The sequence below is a fragment of the Lithobates pipiens genome, unplaced genomic scaffold, assembly GCF_037356315.1.
Source record: "Lithobates pipiens isolate NorthernLeopardFrog02 unplaced genomic scaffold, aLitPip1_a1.2 Scaffold_16, whole genome shotgun sequence".
Lineage (NCBI taxonomy): Eukaryota > Metazoa > Chordata > Amphibia > Anura > Ranidae > Lithobates > Lithobates pipiens.
This window is the reverse complement of record NW_027507748.1, coordinates 384,306,149-384,327,015: the sequence shown is the minus strand read 5'-3', so window position 1 is coordinate 384,327,015 and position 20,867 is coordinate 384,306,149. Positions and strand designations below refer to the sequence as shown.

At 43.8% G+C, this 20,867-nt stretch overlaps 1 long non-coding RNA gene across 1 annotated transcript; it reads right to left on the bottom strand.

Moving 5' to 3' along the window:
• Positions 1-3,996: 3,996 nt before the first annotated feature.
• On the bottom strand, positions 3,997-18,974 carry LOC143984388 (uncharacterized). Its single transcript, XR_013274825.1, has 2 exons — positions 18,787-18,974; positions 3,997-4,628 (listed from the first exon to the last, which is right to left on the bottom strand). It is a non-coding gene; the product is annotated as an uncharacterized LOC143984388 (long non-coding RNA).
• Positions 18,975-20,867: the final 1,893 nt, after the last annotated feature.

The following is a 20,867-nucleotide window of genomic DNA, read 5'->3' as shown; positions in this document are numbered from 1 at the left end:
CGCTATAAAGGAGACTGGATTTTTTTTTTTTGTAAAATGGGAAAGGGTTAGAACCTCTGTCAGGTTATATGTACTGCATGTGTCTTCCTAGCCTAGGTCACTTCTTGCCCTGTTGTCACATGGACAGGAAGGGAGCTGAATTTTTCCTTGTGACCTCATGGACAGTAATAAAAACTTGAAAAAATTATTACCCCTATAGAAGACTATTTTATCCCTGTAGCGCAACCCCCATGAGAGCTGCTGGAGGATGGAACGGAACAAATTTATAATAAATAATAATAATAAAACGTTATTATTATTATTATTGTTGTTATTTAGTATTATTAATTGATCACTTTCCATTCGTTTAGATACTGCATTCATTATTTTGATAAGTCGTAACTTCAGATAAATTTGTATTCGTTACGTTCACGAACAGCCAAATTTGAAAGGAAATTCCAATACCTATAATTCAATAGTTAGTTATTATTTCAGATTTTCGAATATCCGAATTTTCGAATCTAGGAATTTAGGAATTTTTGAATAATCGAATTTACAAATTTTCAAATATTCGAATTTACAAATTTGTCAAGATTTGTTAAAAAACGAATTCGGAAGGAAACAAATTGCACATGCAGAGGAATACTGATATCCTATGTGAAAAGGGAAAAAGGGCTATTAACTTAATAAATATTGGGTCCAATTAAAAAGGTTAGAGCGGTATTACACTGGTGGCGGGCAAACACAGTATAAATACTAGCAATATCCAAATGCACTTGAAGGTGATTTTACACTGGTGGAGAGGACTAGCTATACTTCAGAGAAAAGGACTAATAGAATCAAAATTGAAAATAGAATCAAAACAGAATATATGTGCACTAAATAGACACGTGACACAAGGACAAATATATACAAGTGCATCTCATAAAATTAGAATATCATCAAAAAGTTCATTTATTTCAATAATTCAATTCAAAAAGTGTAACTCATACATATTAAGCTCTAATGAGTAGGGCCCTCTGATCCCTCCTGCATTAATTTGTTCTAGAAATTCTAGAGCAGTTCATCCTGGAACTTACGAATCGTTCATACACAGTTCTTCCCCCTGTTACTTGCCAAAACAAGTTATCTTGTGTGTGTCCTGCACGGCGACACACCACACCACCGCATTTCCATGCTGGCCTCTATTAAAAACAAACACAAAACAAAACAAACAAAAAACAAGGGCACACAGACTCCTCCAAAGGACCTCCAAAGTACATTAGGCATAGGATCTTAGGGATATTTTAGCGACACCTGGAAGTGTGTGGTTGTTTTGTTTTTATGTACATAAGCTGGCAATGAAATGTCATTTGCTGCCAATTCAAAATGTATATTTTTTTTCTTTTGTAAATGTCACTTTGTTTGTAAATAGCACATCCTACAGAAAGAATGACAAAAATTGCGTAGAACCCCCCCCCCCCTCCCCCCAAATGCCTACAAGACCATTTGATTGCTATATGGCTTTTAAGAGGCTACCCCATGAAAAGAAAAAATGTGTGATGTACCCCAGAAAATACATAACAGACCTTTCTGGTGTGGGTTTTAAGCCCCCCCCCCCCCCCCACACACACCAAAAACAAAAAAAAATGCATGGAGATCCATACCAGATACTTAAGCATGAAGGGCAATGTGACATCAGCTGGTGTTGGCACCTGCCCATTCCTAAGTAATCAATGACAGTGGAAAGCTGTCACATATAGGAATGGTAGAAATAACACTTTTATAAACAGTATGATGTTCAGGTTATGCTGAACAGGGGGCCAAATGGGCAAACATTTTGTGCATTTGTCCAAATGCCCAAACAGCCAAAGTTTGGTCTGAACTTAAAGTGGAACTAAAGTCACTATGCTTACCTCCTATCTAATGTCTGAAGTCCTTGAGGAGTTCCTCTCTAGCGCTGGCATCTTCTCCCAAAGTGCTGCCTTTGGGCATCTGCATTGGCCGGCGTGGGGTGACGTAACCCCTGTTCATGCACAAAAGTCTGTCATCCTAACACACAGGGACTGTGCCGGCGATGAATGCGCAGCTCAGTTTACACGCTGCAGAACATTGCGAGCAGGCAGGCAGGTGTATTTTATTGCAAGAGTCATTGCACGCCAAGGCAGCTATCATTAACCTGCCTGCTCACACGTTTTAGGAAAATGTCTTCAGTTACGCTGTAAGTTCAGACTAAACCGTTGGCTCATCCCTAATGCCTATAGGTACCAGGGTTCCAGAGGCAATCAGGTGGCATTTCCCTTTATAAAGATTGGTTACTCATTTTTGTTATCAGTATGACCAGAGACATATCAACTATGAGACAAACAAGGCGTTTGCCGGGGAGGGGGAACATTTTTCAGGGGGCTGCAATGCCCCCCCCCCCCACCAACTATGCAACATTCCCAACATTGTTCTTAACCATCCTGAGACTCTGCCCTCCTTCCCCACACTGTTCCTGCCTCGCACTAGTATTGGGTACAGCCATGGCTCCTCCCCCCCTTTCACAGCCACATCCTTCTTCCTAACCTGTGGCCGCAAGGAGGGAAGAGAGAGGGAAGCAGGAGGAGAGGCTTGCCCTGAGGATTTTGGCTTCCTCATCCATCCCTGGAAGGCAGTGCAGGAGACCTAGGGTGGGGGTGGGGGGGGGGGGGGGGAACATAGCCCAGACACTGGGCACCACCTAACTTTCATCTGGATCAGCCCCAGCCCCTGCTGCAGAGATGATGCTGGGTGATCTGCTGGGTTCTATGGAAGATGGCTGGTCTGCACCTTGGCTTTTATAGACCAACTACCTCACCCAGCTGAAAATTGTCCTTTGGAAACATGTGAGTGTGGGAACTGGGGGTATATGAGGTGACTGTGGGCACTGGGGGTGTATGGGATGAGTGTGGGGGCCAAGGTGTGAGGTGAGTGTGGACACTAGGGGTGCCTCTCTCACTCCTGCCTCTTTTCCCTATCCTCTCTCCTTTTCCATGTCCCCATCTCTCTCTCCTTCCTATTTCTTCTCCTAGCTGGGGGGGGGGGGGTATTGTGGCAGGCTAGTGAGGGGTTTGGTCACCGTCACCAGAGACCCCGCATAGCCACCAGCCACCTCGAATAGCCACTTGAGAAGGAAGGGTGGGACAAATTTAGATGGGGGAGGGCGTCCAATTTAAGTCTTGCCTAGGGCAGCACAAAACCAACACACACCACTGAGTATGACTTGTTATTTTATATACTCATTCATTATTTGCACATTATCACAATGTTCTAGGCCAAGTTAGGACCTGCAAAACAAGGAAATATCCTGTGTAAAATTCTCGCATGGATTATTTAGGGCTCCAAAATCTTTGTGCCTACGGACTTTGCTTATGTAAATCCTCTCCTGCCACTAAACAGTGCTGCCATACATGTTTGCCTAGTTTGCTGATATGGTAAATTCACAGACGGAGAAATTACAGAGTGTTGACAGGTAGACCAAAAACTGTCTGGGTGGTACCTCAGGTAAAGTGCAGGAGCATTTTATCATCATTGTAAAAAGAATGAAAACGACTTCCTTAGTATGTTCAAACATGCAAGTCTCTTTGGAAATAAGACGTAAGATTTCCTTATTATTCATCAGATATATTTCTCTGGGGTACTATGAAAATCCTTAGCAAAATTCTATAACTGTAGCTTCCTGAAGCTGAGAGCTGTGTCAGATATAGAAGAAATGCAAACTACATATGCTCAAGTCCAACCAATATCTGGTGTAAGTTTAAATAAGTTAATATAACTTCAAGGATCATTTTTAATCTTTTTAAGTGGTATTAAACCCCCCAAAAATGTAATATATTGCAGCTTACCAATTCTTAGATGTAAATCATTTTTCTTTCCTGGTGATCCTCCCAGTAAGTCTGTTTTTTGTTTTTGGGTTTAATGCCATTGCTAGAGGGCCTACATGTAGATAGGCAATGATCGCACAGAGGCTGCAGGAGAACAGCAACACTGATATACAACAAAGGGTGATTAACAAGATACAAGCAATGTTTTATTAAAAAATGGCAACAGTGCTTTGGCAATCTACATTTAGATAGAGTTTACATCTACTTTAATGTGAAAGCAGTTTTTCAGTAGCATTCTTTTTGTATTGCTATTTTGTGTGTGTTGTGGAGGTGTTCTCTCATTTCCTGTATGTTCTCCCCAGCAAAGATTCAGATAATTCAATTCTGGAAGATATTGTAACATTTTCCCACTCTATCCAAAAAAACAACAACATTTCTCTGGAATTTCACTTTAGTGTGTTAAAGAAAAAAAAATAGTTAAAGCTAAACTATAGGCAGAAATAGACAAAACACAAATGAACGCAGCTCTGTAGTCATTAACACATTAATACATGTATTTTTTTAATTCAAGCAGTGTCAGTATCTGAATTTGACCCGTATCAGACACTTGCAGCTGCTATAAAGCAGAACTGTCCTGAGACGAAGAAGTTATACAATGATCCAATCAGTTCTTGTTTCCAAAAATAAATAGGAGAGACAAAGAGATGAGCTTATCACTGTGCTGCTTCTCCTTTCACTGTCCTGTCACAGGCTGAGGCGGTCAACAATAATCTGGGTTCCAAGTTTTAGGGGGTGGAATAACACTGGTGATCACATTGAGGACATCTAGGGGAAGAAAAAAATACTGTGAAGTTATCTCTGGATTAAAACTCATAATAACAGGAAAGCTGTGTGTTTAAAAAAAAAAAAAAATACATATATATATATATATATATATATATATATATATATATATATATATATATATATATATATATATATATATTTTTTTTTTTTTTATATATTGTTTATTTTCTCTACATATTTTTTTTCTTTTATGAGCTATTCATTTGCATCCTAATACATTTGACTGCAATCTCACCAATGGTAACTCCATCCCCTCTCACGCTTTTTTTCTGGCTGTTTTTGGTGATTTTTGGTAACTTTTTTCCTCAAGCATTTGGTGGTTCTTACTCTTGTACTAAACAGCACTTACCAAAATATGTGTAGGCTCCATTTGGTACAGCAGTACTGTCCTTTACACTCTGGCCCTTTTGTGGGAGTGAATGGTGGTGCCAGGCAGAGGTGATATAGCACATTATATTAATTAATTTTTTTAGATGTAAGGGACTATATTTATGGACAATGATTAGTGTATAAATAATGAAACTTCATTTGTCTGATGGTAAGCTAAGCCTAAAGTCCAACTCCACTTTTAAATAATAATAATAATAATAAAAAAACAGTTGCCCAGATGTAATACTGCAATACTAATTTAGTCTCAAGGTGCTACTGCCTCTGCCTGGCACTGTAAATCAAAAATCGCATCATTACTTTATTGGTAAAAACCACAACATACACTTGGTTGTACATTGGTTGCACAATTTAATTTCTTTCATTAATTCTACACTCATGCTGAAAGCTGAATTCCAGGTATGGATAATTCTGAAAAATGTCATTGGTCCAGCTAGGACCAATGAAGGTATGTGTCATACCCCATGGAAGCAACTACAGTGATTGACACTAGATTCCCGAGACGGCTGTCCTCCTGCTTAGTGAACACAGGAGGTCGCTTGCTCAGCACGGGCGCCATTCATAGAACACTTTGCTTTTCTCAATAATTGAACAAGGTTATGAAGCATCAAGATCTCCAGTTCATCAAATCAAACATCGAGGAAATGCAAAGTGATCCCCGAATGAACCCTGTGCTGAGCAAGCAACCTTCAGTGTTCACAATGCAGCAGGGCAGCAGAAGCTAGTGGAGATCTTTGAATTAGTGGTGCATACTTAAGTGATTTCCAGCTTCCAGGGGGATCACACTGATATGGCACGTACTTATTTACATTGGTCCCAGATGGACCAATATAACAATGTAAAAATATCCATACCTCAACTTCAGCTTTAAATAAACGGGGGCACAGAAGCAATCGATTTGATTTAGATACTCTCAGACACAAATGCTCTGGGTTGCCATGGGTTGTAGTAAATATGCAGGGGTGTCTACAGCAATCCAGTGTCTGTTACGGCACTAAATGTCGGAATAATGAATAGACCTGTTCAAGCAGTTGAAACAAAGTTCTTTTTCTTTTCAGCAATGGCCTGGTAACATGAAACCTTTTATTAAGATGGGAAGCATTTTCTAGTAATTTCTAATACTTGTTAGAGCGTGCATTTTTGTCAAGCAATTTAGATGGCGAGCTTTATAGTTGTTTTGAATAATGGTGCTAGTTAAAGTGGAACCTCAGTCATTTTTTCATCTTTCCATCTATTAAATCTTCTGCCCTTGTTGTTTTAACTTTGGATAGTTTTACCAGTAAATACCTAAATTTAATTAAATCAAATTAAGTGAATACAGCCTACTTCCTGTTCAGTGTCTGGTTAAATAGCCTAGGCTTATGACATCATGCACAGCTCTCTCTCTCTCACTCTTGTGAGAGTTTTCCAGGAAGGGAAATAAGAGGGCCAATGAGAGCTGTAGGGCTGCAGGGCTGGAGGTGTGCCTCTGTGTGTCTGTGTAAATCCAGGAAGTAACCAGGCAGCAGCTTCAGCTGCCCACAGTTAAAATGGCTGCAGCCAGACTCAGTGGAGGGAGATTTCTGCAGCATATTTGGCAAGTACAGAATCACAGTATATATAAAGTAATATGCAAAGTGGTTGGAGGGATGCTTCAGAATGGCAAAGATGTTTTTATTACAAATTATGTGATCAAACTGCAGTTTAATTGTTTCTTTTCTTTTTGTTTTTTTTCTATAAACCAGTGTATGCAATAAATAAAATCTTTAATTTGTACACTGGGTAGAAGAACTGGCTAAGGCAAAATAAAAGCCTGGTACACACAGTAAAAACTGAGAAGCTTATGAGGAGCCCCACCAGAACACTCCAGGCAGCCCATGACTGGGAACACTGTTCGGATGCCGACCTGATCCTGTTTTTTCAGCAAACTGGTTCAACAGAAGCTGGTCATGGCACTGGCTTCTGTCAAACAAGGACCTGTACACATGGGCCAAATGTCGGCCGATATCAACATTACTGGTTGATTTCGGCCATTATTTGGCCCGTTTGTAAGGGGCTTTAGGCTCCTTTCACACAGATGTTTTGATAATATCCGCCTGTTATTTTTTTCAGGTGAACCTGATTGGAAAGGCCATACATTCCTATGGACAAATGTGTGTAAATGGACTTGTGTCAGTTCACACCTGCCTACCTCCAGGTCCAATCAAGTCCGCTAAAGAAATTGGAGAGCACTCTATCCCTTTCCATTTTGGCGGGCTGGATTGGAGGTAGCCTGATGTAAAGGAACAGTGCCCATATAGCAGAGTGGGGTCAGTCCATGTCTGCTCTGCATAAACAAAAGCTCCATATACACAGGACTAACCTCGCATGGCTACTACAGTGTCTCCGACCAGAGCTGTCAGTTTTTTTTTTTGTGCAACCCACTGGATTGCATGAAAAAAAATTGTTAGTGTGTATCCAGCTTAAGTGAACAAGGATAAAATATCCATTTTGCTTTGTGTCTATCACCAGTGAATAGCTCACAGATCCCCTGCTTATCGGAGTAAAATCCACCCTGTGTGAAAGGAGTCTTAGATATTAGACAATCTCTGTGAATTACTACATTCTTTGCCCTTTAGCTAGTAGTATTTAGTTACCTTCAGATGGATTTGTTCTGTATTGTTAAAGGTGTTTTGCTGCTTATCTTCAGTTTTAATTGGTGTCAGGAACATACCTTAACATTTGTAGCCACTTGGGTAAATCAGCCACCTTAACCTCTTCAGCATTTTGGAAGCGTCTGTTACAGCCATGAGCTTGTTTCAGTTTTATTCAGCCGAGTTCTGGCATTTTTTTTTTTTTTTATAAATTCTTTTTATTTGTTTTAAAAGAGAAGGTTACAGAACATAGCCTTGGGGCATTCCCCGGCTCGAACAATACAACACAACAGGTAAGGCACAACATCAAAAAACTAACAGCCTAACCCAAAGAACATACAACAACCAAACCCCGTAGCTTGCTGCTAAAAGTGACAGGAGTAATGTAAGTGTTAGTAATCAACCTAAGTTCAGTGATGCACTACAGGTAGTCTACAAACAAAGGTCCATAAGTGGGCGTCAACTGGACACCTGGGCGGTACAAACCCTACTCCAGATAAAGCTCACCAAAGGAGCTGTCTACTAAATAGACTGGGTTGACAACCTAACAGGGTCTTCTTGTTCCACAACCGTTGTCTCAGACTCTAACCAAATATTCCAAACCTTCTGGAACTTCTGAGGGCATCCCCGGATGACATATGCTTCCTTGTACAATGGTACTGCCAGGTTAACCAATGACTTCCATGCACTCAGGGTGAGGGCCGTTATGGGGGCCCTCCACCGGAGCACAACAAGTTTCCTTGCATAGAAGAGCAGCAGCCCCAGTAATGTGCGGACTGCCCGCGAGGGAACCAAAACGTCCACCAACCCAAGCAGACATATCTCCATCGTCTGAGGTATAGGGATCGTTGTCAGCTCAGTAATAAAAGAGAGCACTCGTGTCCAGTAATGTTGCACCACAGGGCAAGCCCAAATCACATGAATGTACCCCGCCGAATCCTCTCCACAGCGCCAGCACTGTGGTGAAGAGTCCGGGTAAATCCTATGAAGTCTATATGGGGTGTAATAAAACTTATGCAGTATTTTAAATTGAATCAGCCGATCTCTAGAGGAGATTAAATGTCTAAAGGGGGCGTCCCAAATGTCCTCCCAGTCCTCACTATCTAGTCCCGGCAGCTCCGCCACCCAAAATTCCCGGAGTTTTTCTAATCCGCTATGGACCGAGGGTTGCAAAGCCTTGTAAATCGTGGATAATGGTTTAAGCAGCGTCTCCTGTCGCAGAAGTGACTCTATATTAGATTGATACAAGGTTAGGGGCGAACTACCAAACTGAGCCCCATACGCATGGCGAAGCTGCAGGAACCGAAAGAAGTACACATTGGGCAAATTAAACCTAGATTTAAGCTGGTCAAATGTCAGTAATGCACCATTCTCACAGATGTGGTGTAGATACCGAACGCCCCTCGACGCCCACACAATCGGATCCGGAATAGAGTAGAATTCAGGTAGGGAGGGATTTAGCCACAATGGAGTATTAGGAGAAAGCACCCGGGGCCCAGCCAGTCGGTGGCCAACCACCCCAGACCACGCCCTCAGCACCGTCCTCATCGAGGCGGTGAGAGGATGCGGAGCTCTAGGGCCCCGAAATAAAACGTTCCGCAGTGCTTCAAATGATCCCACAATGGAGGCCTACAAGGCAACTGCTGCATTGGTGGCATCCGAGGTGAGCCAGCCGTGGACATGCGTGAGCATCGCCGCTATGAAATAGAGATAAAAATTAGGGCACGCCAGACCCCCCTGCGTCCAAGGTCTCTGTAGTATGGATAAGCGGAATCGGGGAGGCGTGGAGCCCCACAAAAAGCTGGAGATGTGAGAGTTTAGTCTCTGAAAAATAATTTTGGGTATCCACGTTGGAGAATGGCGCATTACGTAGAGGAGAGGGGGAAGCAATTTCATTTTAATTAAATTAATTCGACCTATCAGCGTAAGGGGAAGGCTGGCCCACACTTTAAGCCTATTCTGTGTAGTTTGTAGGATGGGAAGAAGATTAAGTTTACAAAAGTCCTGTATCCTGGGAGAAATAATGATACCCAGATACTTAATTTGTTCCGCCCACTGCAGCGGAAGTGAGGAGTCAGCCAGCCCTCCAGCACCCGGGTCCACTGGCAGAATCTGGGACTTATCCCAGTTTACCTTTAGGCCCGACACGGTCGCGAATCGTGACAGAAGCTCTAACGCCGCCCGGAGGGATGGGCCGGGATCCCGGAGGAAAAGAATAATATCGTCAGCATACAGTGCAACCGTTTCCTCCAAGGATCCCACCCGCACCCCCCGAACCGCGTCCGAGGATCGCAGTGCAACCGCCAAGGGCTCCACCATTAAGGAAAAAAGGGCCGGGGATAGAGGACATCCTTGTCGGGTGCCCCTCTCCACCAGGAATGAAGAGGACAGCACCCCCCAGCTTAATTTGTGCAGTTGGTTTCTGGTATAACAGTTGAATCCACTTCCTATAGATGGGGCCAAAACCATACAACCTAAGTACCTCCTCCATGTAGGTCCAGGACACTGAGTCAAATGCCTTTTCAAGGTCCAAGGCCACTAAAACCCTAGTGTCCTGGTCCACGGAGGGGATTTGCAGATGAGTGAAGACTCTACGAATATTGATATCCGTTGACTTCCCTGGCATAAAACCAGTCTGATCTACGTTTACCAAAAACAGGAGGATTCTCATCAGCCTGGTGGCCAACACTTTCGTCAGTATCTTTAACCACTTCCCACCCGGCCAATGCATATATACGGCCGGGTGGGAGCCGTCTACTCCTGATAGGACGTTCCTGAACGTCATTCAGAAGTAGCGGGATCGCGCGCGCGCGTGCCCGCGCAGCGGCGCGATCCCGATGTGCTCGTGTCACCTGGACACGGCACATCTGAGATCGGCAGGAGGGCTCTGTGATTGGCCCTCCTGATCACATGACGGCCGTGTCCAATCACGGCCGTCATGTGATGTAAACAAACAGCCGGTTGCTAGGCAATCGGCTCTCCTCTCCTCACACGGAAGTCATCGCTGAGGAGAGGAGAGCAGAACGCTGCAGCCGGCTGATGATCAGTGAGTATGGGCTGCTTTTTACAGCTTTTTACTCACTGATCATCAGTCTAGTGTCAACACACAACACACCACACAGTACAAACACAGTCCCCACATATGTCCCCAAACCACACATGTCCCCAAAACATACATGTCCCCAAATAATAAAAACACATGTCCCTAATAATAAAAACATGTCCCCCACATATGTCCAACTAAAATCACATGTCCCAATGATTATCTGCACACATATGTACGTGATCACCTGCACACATATGTACATGATCATTTGCGTACATATGTCCGTGAAAACCAATTATTATACAGTTAACGGAATTTTTTTTACCAAAAACATGTAGCAGAATACATTTTGGCTTAAATTTATGACAAAATTTGATTTTATTGGATTTCTTTTCAAATAGAAAAAAGAAAATATTGTTTTTTTTCCAAATTTCTGCTTTTTTTGCGCTTATATCGCAAAAAATAAAAAACGGAGTCGTGAATAAATAACACCAAAATAAAGCTCTATTTGTGCGAACAAAATGATAACAATTTCATTTGGGTACAGTGTAGCATGACCGCGCAATTGTCACTGAAAGCGCAAGAGCGATGAAAGCTGAAAATTGGGCTGGGAAGGAAGGGGGTGAAAGTGCCCTGTATTGTAGTGGTTAAATCATAGTTGAGAAGGGATATAGGACGGTATGCCGAACAATAGGAGGCATCCTTCCCCGGCTTAGGTACCAGAACTATGTGGGCCTGTGTCATCGAGTCAGGCAGAGAACCCGTCTCCAAACTAAGGGCATATAACTTATGGAGCCGCGGGACTAGATCAGCCATGTACATTTTGTACCAGTCACCTGGAAGCCCATCCGGACCCGGCGTCTTATTAGGCGGTAGGGAGCGGATTGCTGCTTCTATTTCAGTTATTGAAATGTCCGCTTCCAGTAGGGCTACGTCCTCCCCCGTCAAACCCGTCAGGGACAGACCCCGAAGAAATGAGATGTGCTCAGGGGACAACTGCCCAGTGGTGGATCTATATAGTGAGGAGTAATACATTTGAAATTCATGAAGAATGTCAGCTGGGTTAGAAGTCACCCCCCCTGTCGCAGTATGTATCATGGGCACAACCGTTTGAAATTTGGGGTCAGCCACCAGACCGGCCAAAAGCCTTCCATTCTTGTCCCCTGACTCAAAAACCCTGGCTCTGAGAGACCACTAAGAGGAGGTCGTCTCATTAGAAAAATGTAAAGACAGCTCCCTCCGAGCCCGTGCCAGGGAGGAATATGCCCCAGGAGAAGGATCCGACGCAAACTCCCCCTCAGCCACACATACATTGGATTCCAGGTCCTTGGTCTCCGAGGCACAGTCCACCCTGGCAGCCCTTATTGCCGAAATATAATCTCCTCTTACAGTTGCCTTGAAGGCATCCCAGGTGATCTGTGGGGTGGACACATTATCATTACAGTCCCAATATTGAGAAATCTTCCCTCGCATATTCTCCTCCACCCTCTCATCCTGCAGCCAGCGAGTCGCTAATCTCCAGCCACCCCTGCCCTCCCTCCCCCCAAGCTGCAAGTATGTTGCCGAGGCCACCAATGGAAGCACAGCCGGGGAGCAAAAGGCCAGGTCTATTCTGGAGCCCGAGCGGTGGACCGCAGACAGGTGGGAGAAGCGCCTCTCCTGTGGATTCTTCCACCTCCAGACCTCCGTGAGCTGCAGGGCCGTGGCCCATTGCTCCAAATCCGTATCCGGAAGTCTGGTCGGATTGGAAGTGTCCAAGGTCCGGTCAAGAATGCCATTAAAATCTCCCGCTATGATAAGTCTCGTGACCATGTGAGGAGCCAGCCTGTCATACACCGCGTGAAGCACAGATGTCGAAAAAGGGGGTGGGACATATACGTTCACAACCGCGAACAACTGGGCTTCTATAGACAGCAGAAAAAAGGGAAAAAGGAAATCTGCGCTACAGTGTATTACCAGAAAATTATAAAATTATTATAAATAGTTGATGCAGCAATTCTAGTACATACCAAAAGTGATATACGTGTAAAGAAAAGAAAAAAAGAGGAGAACTGCGCAATCCCCAATATTTCTATTGGGATATAAGCTACCCAGAAAAAACTTCATAAAGCTTGGATCTGGGAACTACATGTGACAAAATATATGTGTATAGCCTACAAAACATATACAATGACCCTTATAAACTCTAAATAAAATACGTGATGCTAGGTGTTGTGATGCCAAGCATTCAAAAAAGAAAACATGTGGAATTGAAACCAATATAGCTGTACATTGTGAAAAAATTAGAACAACATAAATGTGTCAATAGTTGAAAAGTCCTTTTATGAGTCCGAAGTAAAAACACCACGTGTTGATGAAGAAGGTCCAATCCAAAGCCCTATGAATTGGCGTGAGACCAGACACGGTGTACCTCCACCAAACAGATAACCCTAGCCCCTTACCAGATGCCCCAGTAAGGAGCGCTTATCACAAATCAGGTCAGAAGATAGATCAATCCTAAGCGATCCCAATGGAACTCTCTACCGTAGACCAGATTAGGGGATACGCCAGCCTTGAATCGTCCAAACCAGGGGGGAACACTTATGAAGCGGGACTCATATATGTTTCATTGGAGAATCAAAAAAGGTCCGCCATAAAAAGAAAAAATAATCCAAATAGTGTAAAAACGTTTAATAAAACCCCAAAAGTAAAAGGAAATGCACTTACAAACGTAAGGAAGCAAAAGGGCATATCATCAAAATTGGGTAGGCGTCGGCCGATCGCGAGCCCAAACGAAATCCCTTCAGGTACCAGTTCAGTTGAGGCAGAAAAGCGTGTCACGCCATCCAACGCGTTTCGTGAAAGAGTCACGTACCCTGGGAGAAATAATGATACCCAGATACTTAATTTGTTCCGCCCACTGCAGCGGAAGTGAGGAGTCAGCCAGCCCTCCAGCACCTGGGTCCACTGGCAGAATCTGGGACTTATCCCAGTTTACCTTTAGGCCCGACACGGTCGCGAATCGTGACAGAAGCTCTAACGCCGCCCGGAGGGACGGGCCGGGATCCCGGAGGAAAAGAATAATATCGTCAGTCTGGTCTACGGTAGAGAGTTCCATTGGGATCGCTTAGGATTGATCTATCTTCTGACCTGATTTGTGATAAGCGCTCCTTACTGGGGCATCTGGTAAGGGGCTAGGGTTATCTGTTTGGTGGAGGTACACCGTGTCTGGTCTCACGCCAATTCATAGGGCTTTGGATTGGACCTTCTTCATCAACACGTGGTGTTTTTACTTCGGACTCATAAAAGGACTTTTCAACTATTGACACATTTATGTTGTTCTAATTTTTTCACAATGTACAGCTATATTGGTTTCAATTCCACATGTTTTCTTTTTTGAATGCTTGGCATCACAACACCTAGCATCACGTATTTTATTTAGAGTTTATAAGGGTCATTGTATATGTTTTGTAGGCTATACACATATATTTTGTCACATGTAGTTCCCAGATCCAAGCTTTATGAAGTTTTTTCTGGGTAGCTTATATCCCAATAGAAATATTGGGGATTGCGCAGTTCTCCTCTTTTTTTCCTTTTTTTTCTTTTCTATAGACAGCAGCAATATGACAAACCGCCCCCCCGGGTCCGAGATAACATGTTCCACCTGACAATTGAGGGATCTGTTTAGGAGAATGGACACTCCTCTGGCATAACTAGAGTATGTGGCATGGAAGGACTGTCTAACCCACCTCCTGCGGAGGGCCAAATGTCGACTGCCCGTGAGATGGGTTTCTTGCAGAAAAAGAATGTGTGGTTTGTGCGTTTGTAAATACTTGAACATAAGTGCCCTCTTGAAGCGGCTATTTAGGCCACGCACGTTCCATGACATCAATTTAAGCTCCATCTAGGATATCCATAAATAATAAAGTAGCACATCGGACGAAGGGGGGAGAGCCAATCGCCCTGTCCCCCCACCCTCCGACCCGCCACAGCCATAGCAATATGGTACCACCAACACCCACCCATAACAAACAGTGCATACTCTTAAGTAAATAGGTAGCATTAAGATATAGTAGTTCAGCAGCAAGCAAACAACCCCTGCCAACCTACCAGAACCATTGAGGTAGGTCAGCTTCATCCCTAAACGAAAAACTGGAACAGTCCGTTACCAAAAACCAATCGCTGGGCGAGGAGGACTAGATAGTTCTATGTCCCCCACTCTTAGGTGATGCGATGACAGTACTTGAGTTGGAGACAGACTCGAGCAAAAGAAAAAGGAAACAAAAGGCAATCAAAAAAAACTAAAGAAAAGAGGGGGAGGGGACACGTCACCCAATGTAGCCGTCTTCCAATTGTCGTTGCTCCGTTTATTTCAGGATGCAAAATATCAAGAGAACGGAACAGGAGCACATGTGGTAATATTGTAGAGGAGTAAGGCCTTCGTAGGACAGAAAAAATCACCAGCCCAACAGCAGAATCACTGCAAACAAGGACGCCCTATCGCAGGGCAGAGAACCAGGAGTCCGCCTCCTCCGGGGAGTCAAAAAACTTTGCAGTGCCCGCATGCACCACACGTAGCCGGCTCGGATATAGCATACTGTAAGGTAGGCCCTTTTCTCTGAGGCGTCGACGGATGTCCTGGAAGGTTTTCCTCTTCTTCTGCAAATCCGCTGAGAAGTCGGGATATAGATGTATTTCGGCGTTTTCATACTTAAGGTTTGGATGTTTCCTGGCTTCACTCAGGATGCGGTCCCGATCCCGATAATTAAGGAACCGTACCAGGAACGGTCTAGGTGGCGCCCCAGGTGGACGACGGCCAGTCGGTACTCTATGTGCCCGTTCCACCACGTAGGTCGGGGATACAGGAGTCAGGTCAAGGATGCCTTTAAAGAAGGCTTCAGCAAATTCCGAGTTCTGCCATTTAAAGTAGAAGTTCAGCCAAAAACAAACCAACTCTAAATTTACTGACAGCTACATTCTCAAACAAATCTATCTAGCCCTGGAAAGCAAAAATCGCTATACCTTTTCTGCAGCCGCTCTGGTCGGGTCCTACATTGAGCGGGCAGTGCCGGCTTCAGCCGACAACAGAGTCCCCATAGTAACCTTATGGGTGAAGTCACTTCGCAGGCAGCTGTTGTCGGTTGTCTCCTGCACACAGCTACTGCTGCTGAAGACAGGACAAGAATGACTTCAGAAAAAGTATGTTTTTTTATTATTAAAGTGGAGGACCACCCTGAAAAAAAAAATACATAAAAAATTAGAAAAAAATCATTAAAAAAAAAATGAAAATTTTTTTTTTTTTAACTTACCAGAAATGCCTGTTACTAGGCACATCATCCTAATCTGCCTCTTCCTCCTCCGCGGAGATCTTCTTTCTTCTCTCCTCCGTGCGGTGTCTTTTGGGTAATGGGTCGTGCTGTGTTCTGGGAACTGTGTGTCCCAGAACACAGCACGTCCCATTCACAAAGCGCTGCACGACTCGCGCATGCGCAGTAGGAAACGGGCAGTGAAGCCGCAAGGCTCCACTGCCTGTTTCCCTTAGCTAAAATGGCGGCGCCGGGACCCGAGACCGAGGGACGGGTCAGCCTCGGGAGGCTGACATCGCGGGCGCCCTGGACAGGTAAGTGTGCTTATTAAAAGTCAACAGCTACAGTGTTTGCAGCTGCTGACTTTTACTTTTTTTTTTTTAAAACCGGCCCTCCTCTTTAATATTATTATTATCATATAGGATTTAAATAGCGCTAACAGTTTACGCAGCGCTTTACAACTCCCCCCCACCCCCCTTTTTTTTCCTTATTTAATACTTTATTTGAGAGGAAGAAAAGCATACACTTTACCAACATCAAATATAACATATTATGCATGTCTATATGCTAATCTAATATACAAATAAATTCATTTTCTTCCGAAGTCAAGACCATACACTCTAAATACAACAAAATCAACTATCTAATTATGGTTCCCCAAATACATCAAGACAGAGGTCATCTCCCACCCCTAATCAAAGTATGTCTCAGACTCCAGCGGGTTGCACAAAAAAAACCTGACAGATCTGTATACCACGATCAGTGATAAACTGCACAGTTTCTCCAGCGCTGAGAGTTCAGGTAGGAGGAGATTTACACTTTAGCCAGAATACACACCCACATGGGTGATGCCAATATCACGTGAGTTGGCTAGCTCTTAGAAAAAGTAAATGTTTTCTCTAGTATAAAACACAACTGAGCATGTGTTAGCTGGCTTTCCCCAAATAGACAGTGCAGGAGGGAAGGATCTGTGCATACAGGATAAAACACTTTTTTTTACACAATGCAGCAGTGGCGGTATGTCCATTAAGGGCGCACGGGCGCAGCCCCCTCCATGCCCCCTCTCTCCAGCCACTCCCTCGATGACTAATTGACAGATTCATGCATTGCATGAATCTATCCATGGCCGCTTCCGCCACCCCCTATTCAGGCGTGTGGCCCCTTTTCGGACACCAGGTCCCTGAATTATAGTGGCAGGTTTTTTTTTTTGAAGCACCCAATTAGAGCCATAGGCTCTAATAGGCTTCAAAAAAGGTGTGTTAGAACAGCGAATTAATTGATGGGCACAATGGCTGCAATTGATGGGCAGAGTGGCTGCAATTGGTGGGAACAGTGGCTACATTTGATGGCACAGTGGCTGCGTTTGATGGCACAGTGGCTGCAATTGATGGGCAGTGGCTGCATTTGATGGCAGAGTAGCTGTGTTTGATGGCACATTGGCTGCAATTGATGGGCACAGTGGCTGAAATTGATGGCACAGTGGCTACATTTGATGGGCACAGTGAGGCTGCAATTGATGTTTTTTTTTTTAAGAATTTTTTTGTTTGTTTGCGCCCCCAAAAATTGTTGAGCAACAGAGGATTAACCACTTAAGTTACACATTGAGTATAACAAGCATGCTATGCTATGCTGCATATACAGACAGATTTTACTGTTGTGGGTTTAGTAACACTTTAAAATGTGGCTGCTAGTAGATTGAGAGAGAGCTTTTGGCTGGACTTCCACTTTGAGTAAAAGTGTAGAGCTGCCTGAACACTTTAACGGAATTCACAGTTGATGCCCTCACCAAACTCCCTTGCCCTGTGGATCCTAGGCCCTCTCACTCCTGGGACCACAGCTCACATTTTCAGGATGACAAGCAGGAGGAGCTCAGGGAACAACCATTCCCCCATCTGCTTACTATGTGTGAACCTGGAAGCTCTCAGCTGTGAGTGCTTCTTGATTCAGAGCTGTAAAATTTCTGGCTACAAATCCTGACACACAGCAGATCGGGTACAGTCTGTGCTTGACCGACTGGTGCAGTCAGACAAGAAAGATATAAGGGGTTTAATTGACTCCCTCATGCCACCATAAAAAGAGCCTGTCACTAGTCCTTGGCCCACAGCTAAATACCAGAGCCTCATGCACCAATTCTGAATGCCCGCTGTGCATGGAATCTAATGCCGTGTAGACACGAAATTTCAGCCAGCAAAAGACCGATGAGAGCTTTTCATCTGAAAATGCAACCATGTGTTTGCTCCATCGGAATTTAGCTGGCCGAATTCCCGCCAACAAAAATTTGAGAGCGTGTTCTCAATTTTCCAGACGGAAAAACGTTCTATCTGAAATTACGATTGTGTGTATGCAATTCGGACACGCAAAAACTCACGCATGCTCAGATTCAACTACGAGATGGAAGCTCAAGTACTCCTTGAGGGTAGGGACCAATGTGAGTGTGCAATGTAAAGGGATAGGGACAATTGTAGACACTCACTAAGGTTGAACTGGATGGACTGATGTCTTTATTCAACCTTACTAACTATGTAACTATGTAACTATGTAACTATTGGCTACTGGGTATTGAACTTCCTTTTTATAATCCCATCGTACTTGTTGTACGTCACAGCGTTCTTGACAGACGGAATTTGGTGTGACAGTGTGAAAGCAAGACAGCTTGAGCGAAATTCGGTCGGAATTCTGTCGGGAAAACCATCAGAGTTTGTTCCAACCAAAATTGCGATCGTGGAACTGAAGGCATTAAAAAACAAATCTTACAAGATGGCAGGCTAATTTATGCAATGTCTCTTCTGCAATAAAAATACACCTACCTGTCTGCTCACAGTCTTCTGTGGCATGTAAACGCAGTTTTTAGGCCTGGAGTGGTCCCTATGTGCTGGAATGACTGACTCTTGCTTATGCACAAGAGCTGCATCATACAGCGTTGGCCAATGAAGATGCCGAAGACTGACACATGGAAGGAGCTGTGAACACCTTTTGAAGGGAATCTTTTCAGACTTTGGACCTTTAGAGAGGAAGTAGGAGAAGGTTTGAAGCCTTGTTCACATTGGCATGGCTGCATTTAGTTTTTTTAAACTACGGAGAAGTGATCCGAGCAGTGTAAACAACTTTTATGCCTCCCTTTTTGTTCCTGCTTTAGTCACATTTTGGAGTCTTTAGTCATGTTTACATGGGTTTACACACGTTTACATGCATTTAGCTGTGTTTAGTGTCTAATTGGATCTGGGACACACAGAATACTATTTTTTCACTAATCACAGCTAGACTTACCACAGGCGAATGCACCGTGTGAATGTCAGCATTAAAAAATCATTTCATGCTCCATAAATGTCCTCTAGATAAATATAAATGCTGGTTTGACAGTGTGAATGAGGCCTAAGTGTGTTGTTTCTGTATGTCATACCTACTATCTGTCCAGCCTGCCTATGGGGTCCCAGAAGGTAAAGACTGCACATAAGGCATGCGGTGCTGACTTGTAAAAATGTTGTAAATGGTAAGAACACTCCAGGAGTAGAAATAGAAGCATACTATTATAGCTAAAATGAAACATAAGACCCCTTGAAGTGACAACACCACGTAACCCAGCTATGTTCCCTGTCAATGATAATGTAAATATAATAATTATATACTGACTTATAGAAACTACAACAAAGGCTGGCATTCATAAAGAGCCTTGTAGATACTTATTAGAAATCTGCATCGTGGTAGTGGGACAAATGGCGGCACAGATTTGTGTACTTGTTGGTAAGGTGTATATGACACAAGTCTGTCACAGGTATCTCTCCTGTGAATTGGTGGAGTTTTACAGGTAGGGAAGCTATTTGGAGGATTTGGGAGAGTAAAAGAAATGTATCAAATATAAGTTCCTGAGGAAGACAAATTTTGTTACAGAATCGCCCCAAAGATGTGACGCATAATTACATGTACAATACAACTAACAACTTACTCCAACATGGAAGAGGTCTTATTCACTGCTACTTTTTGATATGGCTGTTTTTTGTTAATGAATTTGTCACAACAAAGTGCCATACAGTAAAAGTATAGTAAAGAACAATAAACATTGGTACTGAAGCTGGCCATACAAGGGATTGAATTTAGACTAATTCCTGCTGATTCGGTTGAAACTTGCACAGAGCAGCCTGGATCCTCTGGCACTTCTCCCTCCTTTGGGTGCCGCCACAGCAAACAGCTTGCTGCGGGGGCACCCAAGCAGGTGCGCTCCCCAGCGGTGGCTCTGTGTGTCCATTTACACATGGAGCCATGGCTTGGCCCCGCCACCTCCATCTCCTGATTGTCTCAATGTCTGTGATTGACAGCAGCGAGAGCCAATGGCTCCTGATGCTGCCAAAAGGCAATCAGGAGTGTGAGTCCCTGGAGAGGCAAGGCTCTCGTGGACATTGCTGGATCAAGGGGGTAGGTCTGCTGCACACAGAAGGCTTTTTACTTTCGTGCATAGAATGCAGGAAGGTAAAAAACCTAGTGCCTTTACAACCACTTTAAGGTGTCGTGGGGTCGGAGGGGCATGGATGGAGGAGGATTTCAGACAGATTTTCCCCATTTTACCTAACAGAAAGGGCATTAGCATGAGGGACACATACCCCATTTCACCTAACAGAAAGGGCATTAGCACAAGGGATGCATACCCTATTCCCCATTCCATCTAACAGAAAAGACATTAGCACAAGGGACACATATACCCCATTTCACCTAACAGAAGGGGCATTAGCATAAGGGATGCATACCCCATTCCCCATTTCACCTAACAGAAAAGGCATTAGCACAAGGGACACATACCCCATTTCACCTAAAAGAAGGGGCATTAGCACAAGGGATGCATACCCCATTCCCCATTTCACCTAACAGAAAAGGCATTAGCACAAGGGACACATAC